At 36.2% G+C, this 14,972-nt stretch overlaps 1 protein-coding gene across 2 annotated transcripts in view; it reads right to left on the bottom strand.

Annotated features, from left to right (window-relative positions):
- Positions 1–14,972, bottom strand: part of COL5A2 (collagen type V alpha 2 chain) — a 205,929-nt gene that overhangs the window by 147,156 nt on the left and 43,801 nt on the right. The window contains exon 1 of one of the 2 annotated variants that reach the window (XM_009666275.2): positions 9,822–9,907. The exons of the other annotated variant lie outside the window; for it this stretch is intronic. The gene's annotated coding sequence lies outside the window, so the exon portion shown is untranslated. Of the gene's footprint in view, positions 1–9,821; positions 9,908–14,972 lie in introns of those variants that run through there. 2 annotated transcript variants of the gene reach the window in all.

Here is a 14,972-nt window from a genome sequence, read left to right as displayed (position 1 = left end):
AGTATGCAACTTAGATCTATAATTCATGCCCACATCCTCAGAACATCAACCCTGACTTTATCATTTCTTGACTCTGTTTTGCACATGGAAATACATTGTAGATCACATGGCTGTCTATAAAATTCTTCTGTTACAAGACTATGGTTACCAAAGGGTTAACTATGGTTACTGAGGGAGCAGTAAATAGTTTCAAAATCAGAAAGTCTTTATGGTGTGCTGTACATGTGGCAAGGAGTCTTCAAATTGCTTCCAGAGAGCGCTATTTTTATAATTCCACCACAGAAGCAAATCCTATTCTGCAAGTTCTTTACGTAGATGCAGCTTTAGAGGGAACCTGCATAGCTCAGAAATGACAAGACAACGCTTGCCCAAACTGCTTAAGGAAAATTTCAATGCAAGAGGTTCAAATGTAGCATTAAGGAGCTCAGTGCAGGAATTGTGAAAGTATAGTACTTACTTTTAAATTCCACTTTGAGTTTGTATGGGAACTGTGTATCTTTATTTCTGGCTGTTATTTTTTGATTTTTCCAGTCAATGAGCTAATCAAACTTTGACAAGCAGCGAAGCAGTTAGATTAACACTGCCACTGAACGAAAATGAAAAGAGGTACTGCCAGCTGCTCAGAAGGATAAGTGAAGAATAGCAACAGAGGACAAGGCTGGCAGAAGCTGAGAAGTGGTTTTTTTTTTTGGTCCATGTTAAGATCCTTTCATTTATTCATATTATTTTACTTGTGTCAGGATGACTGAATTTTCCTACTTTTTATACAAAGTGATACTCCAGATCTGCCTGGTAGTCTTACTTTCCCCTCCACCGCAAGTCATGTGGAATATGTAAAGCTTGTGAGAATTCTGGTTGGTAACATACAGCATTTCTGTGCAACAATAAACAATAAAACAATACAGAAAATGATGTTAGCATTACAGTATTTTTTTTTTTTTAAGAGTCTATACTTTCCCTAATAAGATCCATAGTACTCTTTCGTCAATGTGATTCTCTAGATAGTTTTAGATTCTTAACCACACTTTATGACGTATTTCAATGTCTAATGCTCTTAGAAGCCACAAACAAAGCTGCATTCCTATTGCGGCAGTCACTGCACAAACACATATGGAGCCATGGAGCCCTTTCCCCACACACTCACTGGTACTGTGGAAGTTTTCAAAGACAAAAAAATGGGAGATCAGTGTCCAACTGCAGATGAATTTGAATGGGAACACCTCATCACACAGCTGTGAAAATCTTCCTCATAATACCCAGCGAAATTCAGAAATGCTTTAGAAATAACATAGATGTCTGTTTCCAAGAAACACATAAATTTTTAGAATAAAATTTCTAAAATACAAACTGGATTTATATCATATTTTATATGACTTTCCCATAAAGTATTATGTCAGAGAATTGGAAAACCATGTTTATAGCCTAAAGCAATATGAGGCTAATGATAAAGTGGGGGGAAAAAAAAACTTTTTAAAAGATAGAAAGTTGCTCTCAGACTTCCCCATGTATTGATTGGTTTTAAACTCAAATGCTTTCTTTTTGCAAACCTTTTCCCTTTTCTCCTCTGCTACATAACTTAACGGAGAGTCCAAACTACCTGATGAGAATCACAGCTAAGAAAAAAATATTTGCACACCGGAGAAGGACATCAGTCCCACAGGGATTTATTGCAGTGCCTGTTAGTTAAAATCCAGGCTGGGGGCTGGGGGAAGGGGAACAATAAAAGAATGTAAATTCAAACTTTATAACCATGAAGTTTGGAGTTTTCTCTTCTGGATAGATCAGAAGAAACAGAGAATTCATTTATACTAGTCCAACCTTACAAACTTTCAAGCAGGCAGAAGTTGCAAGCACCGAGTTACTACTAGTGATGCTACAAACAAGACTCCTTCATTCTTATTAACTTAAAATTACAATTTCTGCAGATACCATGAGGACTGTATACCAAAACCTAGAACCGCTAAAGCAGGTTATCATTCTTTTGTCGTTCAAGATAGCAGCCTTGTCACAAAGCCAAGAAGCCACCACACAATTTAAGATGTTAAGAAAAGAGACTTCAAAAGTTAACACAAGCAATTTGTGCAAGATTTATTGCTTTCAGAATTAACGATAATAAAAACATTCCTAGATATTGGTCATATAAAATGTCAGATTATGTCTTTGTAATTTAAAACCTGTATATAAGCAGCTATGTCAATTAGATCCAGAGTACTTCTCCTGTAAAATTATTTCTGTTAGGCAAATATAGTTCAGCTATGTCAAAGGCCTGCATGTAAAAAGCAAACATGTGGCTCAAAGGGCATTCTAGGTCACCAATTCAAAATCTGGTCAGTGCTGGCAGACCTAAAAAAAAAAAAAAAAAAAAAAAAAAAAACCTGACAGCTGGTCACTGTTTGCTTGTTTTTACTGTTGATTACTTAGTGTTCTTTCAAAAGATTGTGAATGATTTACCAGCCCAGTGAATTCACCTGTTGGGTTTCATTGCTTCGGTTTTTGTATGTGTATGGGTGCACAAGATCACACTCGGTTCACAAGCTTCAGGTGTGTCATCCTGCAAGCACCTCTATCTCCAAAATCTTTAAGAGAAGAAATAGTTGATCAACCCCTCAAAGTATTATCGGCAAAGTAAAGAAAGAGCCTGTCTAATCAAGTTCTTGCTGGATGTGTCCACGTTCTAAAAGCACTACGTTAGACGGCAGTAACCAACATCGCCGGTTACTGTTAATACAGAGTAAGGAAGCAAGCTTACATTTTTATCCCTTTGGCTATTGTCTATTACATTATAGCACAATAGTAGATGGAATTAGTACCTCTTCTATCAGAGCTGATTACTATGAGGAAGTATTTAGAGATCTCTTTGAGATGAAAAATCTTATTATTATTTTGCCCACCACAAGAAAGCTTATTCTCTGTGACTCCAGCAGAACCAAATCTTAAAAATTAAAGGCTCAGTGCTAATTATGATCAGAGCATTTGCGCAGACATCCCCATAATATCCACCCATCTAGTGAGAGAACACAACCAATACTACAATTCAAGTTCTCATACCTCCTTTTTCCTTTCACACATTTAATTTCCTAGAGTTTGAGTTCTCCTTGATTGAAAAGATAATTCACTTCATTAAAAAAGTCCAAAACCATAGCTGGCATTTGCCCTAAAGTCACACTAGTACTTTAGAAAAATAAACTTCCAAATTGGACAAACAAGAAATCATAAGAATTGCCCTTTCTAAGCGTCTGTTGGTTCAGCATAACGACAGATAAGGCCAGAATAGATATGTTCGGTAATAACAGCTTGACTTTTTGCTAACAAGATCCACATTTCTGTAGATTTTTAGAAGCTATAGGATTTTGCAATTTTTACCAAGTGATTCAGTCCTAACATATAAGTGGAAAATAACACAAAGCCCCCTAGATTTTTTCCTGAAAAATTCTTTACTATTATTTCATTGCAATAGCATGAAAAGTTTTAGCAATTTCTGCTGACATTGTGGTTAACTTAATATCTATCAATATACACTCTTTTTTTGAAAAAAAATACACAAAGTGTTTTGAAATTACAGATCCTCATTCTGTCACAAGTATACTCTATGAAAATAAATATCTCAAGATTTGGTTAATGAACAGATGCTTAGGGGGCTTTTTTGTTTTTTTGTCTTTTTTTTTTTTTTTTAAAGGCAAGCAAAGCATGTAAGCAATAAAGCTAGTTTAACAGTTTCTCAGGCATAAAAAGAGAACAGCTCTACATAGTAACTACTTAATTCTGTTCTTTCCTGTAAGATTTTGTACATTTAGAAGTCCAGGTCAGAGATAACCAGGGATTATTTCCTCCAGCTCTAAGACGTGAAGGCTACAACTCACCACGATGAACCTCCAACTGACATGGCTACACGCTACTTCAGAAGATCCCTTCTTCTAAGGGGCTGTCAATTTGCTCCTACAGAGCCTAACCCAACACTTTCCCAACTCCACCTAGTCCTAGCTGGTTTGTTTGGGAATTAACCTGTTAATAACCTTGATGATTCACAGCTGTCACTGAGATTTCTTTTTGCTTACAAGTGAGCACACTTTTTTTTGGCAACTGCACAAAATAATTACAGAAATGTAATTAGCTGCAGGCATAAAGCCTGCTTTGAATTAACATTAAAGGCATTGTGCTGTAATATGTTGCAATCGAATGCTATATCCTTTTAAAGCTTTCTGTTCTTAGCACTATCAGGTACACTCAAGAAGACAGTATTCAGCTATAGCTTTTCTAAGGAATTAAACTTGTACCACCTTTTTGAAAAGCGCTCTCTCAAGTAACAGCAGTTTCTCTGGCGTTTAAAAACGAGCAAACTGTAACAGGGTGGGGATTTAGTACAGAAAGCCTCATTTAATAATGGAACACAAAGGTCAATGCAGAACATGATAATGAAATGTAGCTTTTTATTTTTAACAATCCTTAACGTTCAGATGTTTATTTTTAAGCACCTTTAAGAGCTCCTCTTGTTTAGCAGTGCTCCAGATCAGTGACTCTTCTCTTCCACCGAACTCATGGAAGTGAAAGACACAAAAATGCAGTGGGTACAGTAAACGTGGGAAGATATCACTGCCTTGGATTTACTCAGTCTGACTGTATGATACAATTTGTTAAATTGTTTGAAATACTTAACTAGAAAAGGCAAATTATATCAAACTAATTTGAACAATTTTAAGACAGGTAAGTCTCTACAGAAATTGAGTTTTAGCCATTCCAGAAGCTGATGGTGTTAATTACCAGTAACTTGGCCTCTCCATTAGCATTTTATTATCCACTTTGATGGGGTCTTAAATGTTTAAAGTATAAAATATTTTTTTAATATTTTCACTACTTATTGCATATAATTTCTCCCTCAGAATAAAGACTCTATCAGATCCCGTCTTCGTCACAGATATCGTTCTTTCTCAAACAGCTGATCAAATCTATTCACACAATATAATTGCTGGTTTCAATGTTACCTATTTTTTTAATTCTATGTTGTGTCTTCAGACAGCTGTGGCCTCCCTTCTGCACCGACCACGGCATAGACAAGTTCATGCACAGAGAACAGCTTTCTGAATTTGGGCCTATACAGGACAATGAACTTATGTTTTCAGATTCAGGAGACCTGCTGCATTCATATCACTGTGATAGCTAAACCCTTAGAACAGCAGATGGAAATTATGTCTTAGATGAAAGGCGAAAACATTTTAAACCTGGTTTTGTTTGACAGGATTTTGTCTGCAATATGGGCAGTTGGGCCCAGCAAAGACGAGGCTGTGGCTGGAAACAGAAGAGGGGGTACAGGTGGAATCCCAGCGAAGAGGCAAAGCAGCCGCCCGCTCGCCTCTCAGAGAGGGCGAGAGCACCGTTCCCCCTCGGCTCATCAGGCAACTCTAAACCCGCTGGGAAACGAAACTGTGCCCAATTACTCAGCTCTGCCCTATGACTGCCAACACAGAGCCTGACAAGCTGTGTGAAAGACCAGGTGGCTGGCAAAACCTGAACGACTGCACAGAGCCTGTAGACACTCATACCCTATCCAAAAAATAATAAAACTGAACATTTTGAGATTTTTCATATTATAAATTCTTTCAGAGGAAAAAAAGGCATTCAGAAAACAGGATTTGGTTACGTAAATGCCTTTAAGATCTGCCCTTGGGCGTCTTACATGAATCTTAAAATCTATAAAGACCTTTAAAAAAATCTGGATTTAACTGTCCTATGTTTCTAAATGTCATCTAATGACCTTGCTTACTAATTTGCTAAAGTACTAAAGCCACAAAAAATAAAAAAATCAGAAAAATATAAATAAAATTTCATATATTGTCATACGCAACAAGGTTGAGTTTCACTTTTACAAGAAGCTATGTTCTCTGTTAGAGTAACTTACAAGGCAGTTTAAACAGAAGTACAGTGTATGGAAGCTCATTTCCTGAAGTATGATGATATAGGCCACTCCAGTAAATTTTTTAGTCTGGGACTGAAACGCAGATCAGTTCTTATTTACCTATGACTAAATTGGTGGCTCTTCTTATAAATACTCAGAGGTCTGGAGTAGATGCAGCTGTGCTCCTGACCTCATATATAGAGACAGCAATCCAAATTTTACTTTAATCTTGCTTCTAGAAATGCAGGGTTATGTGTTGCCTTGGGAGCTCAAATATGGCCTTCATATGGTTATCGTATGTTGAGCAGAGAGGCCATGCATTAGGTCTCTTCTGTAACTGCAGCAACTTAAACTTTATCATATATATATATGCAAAAACCAGCTGAACAGAAATGTGATACTGCAGGGAACGTACAAAACTATCTCATAAAAGGATATTACTGAAAACCACTACCTCCCCAAAATGTAGGAAGCCAATGCTGACACTATTGCTTTTTAGTTGGTGGGCTTCCCAAAGGAGAACCACTGTGCACAAGCAGTGTATTTGCTGTTCCAATGTGTTATGGTGCTGGGCTTGGAGCTGGCACGTCTGTCATCTGTGCTTTGTGCAGGAGGGAAATAAGATTTAGAAAGATTTCACAGAGGGTTATAAAAATCTGGTGGGGACGGCCACACTACCCCATTGTTTGGCAGTGAATTTTCATTCGTTTCAGTACTCAGTATCATAATTTTGACTAGTCTTGTTATCTACACTGATGTAGCACACATATGAAACATTATTTCCTCTAACTGGTTTTCAATTAAGGATTACTCTTGAAAATGCTCTAGGAAAACTAACTCTCAGTTTTATGCCCTATACAGTTTTGATGGTATTTCTGTACCTTTAAAAACTTCATCTTATGTCTTGGCTCCATGCTTTATTCAGACTTTTCTTTTTTGTGAACAGATTACTATCTGCCAGCTGTGTAACATAGGGAAAGTTTATGCCAAATACTTCCACACATCAGGGTGGCCAAATTTCTTTTTGAAAACAAAATCTGCGCAAATGGGTAAATTAAAGTAGGCTGAACATGGGAGCGATGTATTGATTGCTGCACAAAGGTCATATTGCATTGTCTGGCACACAGATAGGCGAGTGATAGCCAGAAGATGTTTAGCTCTGTTTGCTAGCTTCAAGCTCAGAGTGCTAACTTGCCAAACAGAAAGTCATAATAAAAAAAATTTTATTAATTGCTACATGAAGAACACTGTGAAAAGCACAGATTTAATAAACCTAATCGATTTATTCTAAATAGAATTTCCTGATGTTGTCACAGTTGAATTGTTGAAAAATCACTGTTCTTCAACTTGAATGGAAAACGTTAAGAAAGCCAGGATTGGACAAGACTTATGAGTCACTACAGAGCAATCCAAAGGGATGCAGAGGTCATCCAGTCATTAGAATGTGGGCTGAAACATTCATTGCTTTATTTTCCAAGAATTCCAATACGAGGCATTCTCAGGGGAGCACAGCACAAGAGACTTTGCCACAATTGTAGCTACAGAGATGACTACAGTAAGAAATTCCGGCAAATGTTAGTGACTACAACAGCAAGGCAACCCTGTACTCAAAAATCTTTTGAGAATTAGTATTCTCACGGATATAGAAGTAAGACACAATTACAGTAGCATACTCAGGATATACAATATGTGTGGGTTTAGGGGGTGTGTGTGTATGTGTACGTATGTTTATGCATATATACATGTATATTCATACGCATTCTTATTAAATAAAAGATCTAGATATAGTGTTTGGCACTCATGCTTTATGACTGAGATTTTCAAATCAAATGTTTGGACAAATGCTCTGATATCTCTCTATGAATTACAGGATTAGCAGATATTCCTTGCTAGGAAGGAATATAGGTAGTGTAACATTTATTGCTGTACTCATAGAGTTCATTCACACCCCTCATTCCCCAGAAATGGCAACTTCAAATTACTGTTTTCAGACTAGTGAAAAAGAAAGAGGTATGGGACGACACATGAGATTAAAAAGGTAGAATATAAAATCAGATGACATTATAAAGCAGCCTTTCCACTTTGAGTTGCTGGATCAGCCTAAACTAAGTTAAATACATGAGTTTATTGTTTTATTTAGAATAATAAACTAATTGAATTATATCAATAAAACATCTATCTCTAAGGCTCTAGATGATCTAACTAAATTATACAATATGCTAAAATACAATTAAACTAAAATATATTCCACAAAACCTTGGCCAACTATTACTTTCCTCCATTTAAAAAGGAAGTTTTTAATCTGTCTGACAGAGGCATGTTTTCTTTACCAATATTCCTGGAAGTCACTGCATTCAGGCTATTTCTAAGTAAGCTGGCCAGGATTTCTGGTCTTTGAGACCTCGCGAGAAAACCGTCTGCAGCTCAGCCACTTTTAAAATAGGGAGACACAGCTCTGGCTGCTCTAATTATACCTGTAGCACATGGAACTATACATTAAAGAAACTCTGACATGAACTAGTTAAAACTAATCACATTGCTCAGATGTTCATAACATGCACACTAACATCGTAATTCTGACAATGAATAAAGTGGACTTCTGTAAAACGTCAGTGATCTCTGAACAACACATGGTGTCCTAAGTCTCAGAAATAAAATGTCAAAGTGAAAAACTGAAGCAGTTAAAAGTCTCACCAGAACTGAGAATCTGAACATGTGGAGAAAAATCAAAGAAGATATTACAGCTATTAAAGGTAGATATTAAGAGATAAACATTAAAAGCTACTCACTGGTAAGCAATAAGTGTCAACAAATACGAAAGTGACCTCTGACTAGTCTTATCTGTTAGTAGCTTGTTTTGAATCACTATGAAATTACCTTATGTGACATTAAAAAGCACTAGTCCCATATAAAATTAAATACTTAACACACACAATTGTAAATGAGTAGTTGAGAAAGGTGGCAGAAACATTGGACATCCACTTTTAAATGATTTATGAGTGATTTAAGGCTGAAGAAACAACTCCGCAATTTAGGAGATGCGAACTAACATCGGGTGACCTACCTACATTGCCTCACATATTGCTAGCTACGGAGCAGAACTAGTGAGACTCTTCAATTATCAGTTCTTCCTTCTCACCAATAATTTTCTTCAGATGCCTTCCTTATTACTGATTATCATTTGATGAAGGTTCTGACTCAGATGTAAGCTAAAAATCAAAGGGAAGGCTAGAACTAGGCTCTCTAACCTCCCATGACTGAAGCTTCATGTTTAACCATTAAAGTAGAGGCGGCATTTTACAGCCAAAATCATTTTTCCTTAGTATGATAACATATGTAAACTCCTTTTAGCATTTTTAATGCTATATGTACTTTAAATGGGGAAAATAATCACAGAACTGTATAAAATCACTATGCCAGATGCTGATGTAGTAGAAGAGGAATCCCAGAGATATAATATACTGGAAGCCACAATTCATCTAGGAAGCCAACCTGGAAAACATGACTAGTGCTGTGGGTAAGGTTGGAGTTCAAATGTCTGTCTTTTTTCCAGAGAAAAAATCTGGAATTTTTAGAGCTTCATATATCAACGTGTCCTCTGAAAATGCTGTGAACTTTTATGTGCTATTTTCTGGTCTGTTTTTTAAGTAACCTCAGTTTGAGTGGAGACATGGCCCCTTATTTCTGTCTATAAAAGATGACTAATTTCATTTTAGTGAGAAATGTGCATTTTTGAGAAAATTATTCTGTCTGTTTTGCATCAGCTGTCCACACAGAGATGGGAATTATTAATCATTATAGCACTCTGCCACACACAAATAGATTTATTTAACAGATGTAGGATTTAAGTAAAACTCTCCACTCATAATGAAAACTTTGGAGTAAATCCAGTACAAGGAAAATAAAACTAATAGAAGGAATCAAGACAGACCATATCAAAGGAGGAAATTGGAAGAAGTATCCTAAACATCCTTCTCAGTCTTCCCTTCCTAGGAGAAGAATGTGGGCAATCTTGGGGAAGAGTGAAGAATTCTGTCTGCTTCCTGAGGAAGAACAAAAAAAAAAGTAGAACAAGAAAGTGGTTAGCCGTCGCCTTTGGAAAGCTGACTCCAGCCAAACATTACTTGCACAGAACAATAAAAAATTTAAATGAAAATCCTACACAACAGCACAACGCCTATAAAGGGGCATTCTTCTGTCTGGCTTCCACTGATGAGATTTACGGTCTGAGAGATGAGAAGTTCACTTGTGTAAAAAGCAGAAGATTTTTTTATAACCTGATGCAAAATCTACTGAAACAACTAAAAGTTCTTCTTTAACTTCAAGAGGAGTTGGATCAGAGCTTTGTTGAACCGGAGGATGAAAAATTAAATGTTGTGTACTACCCTTTTTTCCTGGATAAAGCATACAAAAAACACACACAAATGAGAGCTCTTCCACTTTTAGTAAATTAAGATAAAAATCCCTACAGGAAGACAATTCTTTCAAATGATCAAAGTATTACCTCATCTCTCAAAATGTTATTAAAATACCATTCCCATAATGTCGGCTGGTCGTCTCACCACCAGCTAGGAAAATTTGAGTAAATGGAACTTTTCACTTGCAGCCTCACTACACAGCTAAAAATATAGGAACAGGTTGTAATTCTTTAGGGATAATATACAGTTATAATATATACTGAGGGTACTTTTTGGTTCAAACATATTTATAAAATACACTATTTCCATTTTTAAACCAAGTTATTACAGCTTTAATAGATTTTTATGTTACTGATGTCAGAACACGCTCACAGAACTGCTGACTTTATTTTATTTTATGAAAGTGCTTTGAACTACCAGACAAAGATTATGTCGTAACAGCATTATGGTAAGAGTAGGAAATTGAGATAGTACCTGTCACAGATAACAGAGATTGCAAATGGCAGATGGAGAGCTGCAAGGTGATAATCAGATAGGGTAATAAGCCATTTGAAGTCAGAGCTAATCCTTTGACTAAATACTGTTGCATATGTGGAGAGATCGCTGTACCATGGGTTGAAGAGAGTTATAAAGATGGACAGCAGGATTTTTTACAGGATGCTTCCATCAATTACATAAACTTAGGGGAAAGCAAAGAGCGTACTGCAAACAAAGTGGTCAAGTTGTACATAACTGGTAGAGCAGAGGTGTCAGAGAGCTAGAAATATATTAGTTAGCAAATAATATGCAAGGGGTTGGACCAGTCATATTGAAAGTGAAGACAAAATTTTATTAACAACCATGAATGTAGAATTTAAAGCTTATTATAACTTTCCCTTGATTAGCAAAATTTAGCTGAGACAAAATTTCTGTTTGATGGAAACATCTGAACTAAAAGTTAAGTAGGAAAATGAAGTAGGAAGCACTTAGTGCTTTCTATTTAAAAGTAAGTAGAAACACCAGAAATATGAACAGGAAGAATGCTATCTTGTAAATATTTGCAGGAATGGAAAACATCAGGTATGCTAGGACAATCTCAGAAATTAGATAACAGTAGTAAACTTTCACAAAAAACATGTTTACAAAGTCATACATCTATTTCCACACTTGGGAAATTGGCATGGAACATGCTTACTCCTGACAGAAACAGAAATGCTTTAGTTGTTTTCTTAAAATAGATATTTTAGATGATACTTTTAAGGAAAAAAATAATAAAAAAGATATAACGCATTTCCATTGCGCTGCATACCAGAATTACAAATTTCTCCAGAAGTGTCAGCAAATGTATGCACTTGAAGTAAAATTTTCATAATTTATTCAGTGAGCAGGTTTTATGTTGTCACATTCAGTATGTTAATTCATGTGTGTCATTGTTAGCTCAATAGAAGACACCAACTAATCATGGTACACTTTAATGCCCAGATGAAGCAATCAGGGGCTATTTATTACAGTTATTCCTTGGTTTGAGAATAAAATATTGTCTCAGGTCAACTTAACAGAATGAGATGGAAAGGAATTATGGGCTGAACTCTCAAGTTACTCCATTCTCTTTGTACATCAGTAACAACTGTGCCAGAACTGGTTTCACCACATCTTCAATGCTGTAATATTAATTACTTAATATAGTTATTAAGCAGTCATCACTTCCTCACCGCTTAAGTAATGTCAGCGTATGAAATATAACTGTCAAATGGATAATGCAAATGCCTAGATCCTCTCTCATTCCTAGATTGCATATTCCAGCCCTACAGACTCATGTGAAAAAGGGAATGTCAGATAGAGAAAATATCTTCACTAAATAGAAATGGATTAAATTAATTGTGTGGCATGGACTACAAATGTGGTTAGTTTGGAGAGAAACATTCCAGAAGTAATCTCTATAACTGACAAGACACCTTGTACTTTGCTTGCAGTAAAACAGGTTTTTGACTCTAAGACATACTGTGCTGTCATTGATTTGAGTCTGCAAAGTGTACACGACTATGTCTGTAACATAATATACAGTTGCTTCTTCTGGTGTGACTCATTTGTTTCTTTTGTTAACTTTGTGGAGGATTTTTTTTTCTTTACCTTTTTTTTTTTTTTTTTTTTTTTTTTTAAGTGGTGAGGGGATCATGATGTTTGCCAAATAGCCTGAGTTTGCTGGAATTCCCACTTCTACAAACCAAATAGAAAACAGCGGATATAAAACATCATGTAAACTTATCAAAAATCCAAGTCTACAGCCAGTCACTAGCTCCTTTTAGAGCATAATGACATGAAGTTGAGATGTAACTGATACCTCTATACCCTCTTGAGTCCCAGCGTTCCCATTCTAAGTCATGTCCTTCAGCCATGAGCTTTCACTGTGTATTCAGATCGGGTAAGTGGATGTGTTGCATCCTTTAGTCTGTTCTCAATTAGAGGAAAAGTAATTTTTTGATAAAATTTTACATCATATTTTATATCACAGATAATGTGGATTGCATTTTCTTTAAAAAAAAGAAAATACAAACCAGCAAAACATGTATGGCAGGGTATATTGATCTCTTATTTCTACCATTCATTACCACGGTTTTCCAAATTACTGAGCGCAGAGTGAGACAGAGGTCACAACGAAGTAAATTTCTTGCGAAGAACACAGACTCTTACCTCTAATTACAATTATAGCACAGGAGAATAATGAGAGTTTCAGGTTCCTTCTATATCCTCTTAAGATTTAGTCTGTTTGACTCTGTGTTCTAGAAATTTTTCCGTACTTCCATGGCTTCTCTTAGTTTTTTTCCAGTTATTTCTTCTGATGGAAATATTAGTTTAGCATTCTTTTCAATTAAAGTAACGTTTCAGTTCTTTCACTGTTGGTATTTTTTCTTTCCAAAGAGATTTTTTTTTCTCAATATCATTAAGCTGAAGTTTGACTGTTTCACTTTTCTTCACATTCTCCCTGGTCCGAGGACTTAATCCAATTCTCATTTATGAACATAAATATTTTCACATCCAGGATCAATTAATATCATTTCAGTTTGATGGAAAGACAGGTAATGTGGCGGGAAATTACTACAGAGGTATTTAACATACTCTTCAACTATGAAGTTGCCATATGCTTGGAGATGAATATGGCTAATAGAAAATTTGGGGAGCAACTACAGCAACTTTGAAGTGGTTTATGTTTTGTTTTTACTATTATAACTGAGCAATGAAGCGCGTGAAAACAAAAACATTTTTCCTGTTATAAAGGGCCTATGTACATAAAATTAAACTGACTAAAAGTAATTACCTCTATACCAAAACCAGGTATGAAATAAGCTATGAAATTGTTACTTCTAACTGTATTCATGTTCCTCAAAGCCTGACTGGGCTTTCTTTGGAAGAAAGTTATTTCCTTTGAAAGAAAACAAAACCGGCAGACGTGATGTTTTGGCCAGGTCCTCTCCTTCAGCGCTGCTAATGTTAGCGCTGATGCTTTCCTTTTCCTTTTAAGGGTTAACATGGAGGATTTACCTATAACTTGTTCAAACTTTCCAAGCGAGGCTTTTGCTGTTTACACTATGGCAAATTTATGTAGGCATTTTATTTTGCATGACAGACTATGACAAACATATACCCAGAAAAAATACTACATAAAACACTGACTGAAAAAAGTAAAGCAACACAGTGTGAGAGAGAGCTGGTGATAGTTGTCTTGCTTTCTTTAAAATACAAGAACTAGGGGAAACTAAATTATCAAGCGGTATGCTCAAGACTAATTAAAGGAGAAACCTTTGTACACAGCAGATTGTTAAACTGTGGCACTCATTGCAGCAGGACACTCCAGATGCCACAGGCTTGTGTGTTTTCAAAGTGCGCTTTCATAGATTAATAGCAGAAAAATTCATAAAGATCTATTAAACAGAAAGATACTACCTTTGATCTCACATGATTTTAAGCATTTAAATGAAATATTTAAGCCAAGAGCTTGCTTGATGTGTGATCCTCTATGATCAACAGAGATAAACAGGAACCTCTAGAGCACAATTGGAACTGCAGGTAGGCTTTGGTTAAGCTACCTATAACGACTCCAAGGCAACTTGTATATTCCCCACGAAACTGAGGATCCCAGTTAAGGAATGAACCCAGGGTCCCTGACCCTGAGTTCTACTAGGTATGAAGGTGACCCCTCCAACAGCAGTACTGGCACAACCTGCTGGCATCAAGCTTCACATCCCTGTGCCCATTAAAAGTAACGCTAGCCAGCCTTAGCTTCCGTAACACTGAATAACATTTCTCTGGCAAAGTTATACCAACAGCTATTTCAGAGAGATCACAGAGAGTCAAGAATTCTCTACAGTCCTCCCAGAGGTGAAACACAGAACCTCACTCAGAGATCAGTTTCGGCCACTGACCACAAAACATGTCCCTTCCTACTTTATCCAAGCTCCTTTCTTTCACGTGCACTTCAACAGGATGAAATTTCATCATTTTGTTATTCATTACAGCAAGGACTTTACATCAAATACCTTAAAACAGTAACAACTTACTTCCTTATGATATAAAGTATCTTGAAAAGATAACATACGGCAGCAGACTGAAGTAATTTTAACTTGTGACTAGCCAAAATAATTTGCCTATGAATAATTAGCACAGCATAACTACGAAATCTGTTAGGA

Source organism: Struthio camelus, chromosome 6, assembly GCF_040807025.1.
Source record: "Struthio camelus isolate bStrCam1 chromosome 6, bStrCam1.hap1, whole genome shotgun sequence".
Classification (NCBI taxonomy): domain Eukaryota; kingdom Metazoa; phylum Chordata; class Aves; order Struthioniformes; family Struthionidae; genus Struthio; species Struthio camelus.
This window is presented reverse-complemented; position numbering and strand designations above follow the sequence as displayed.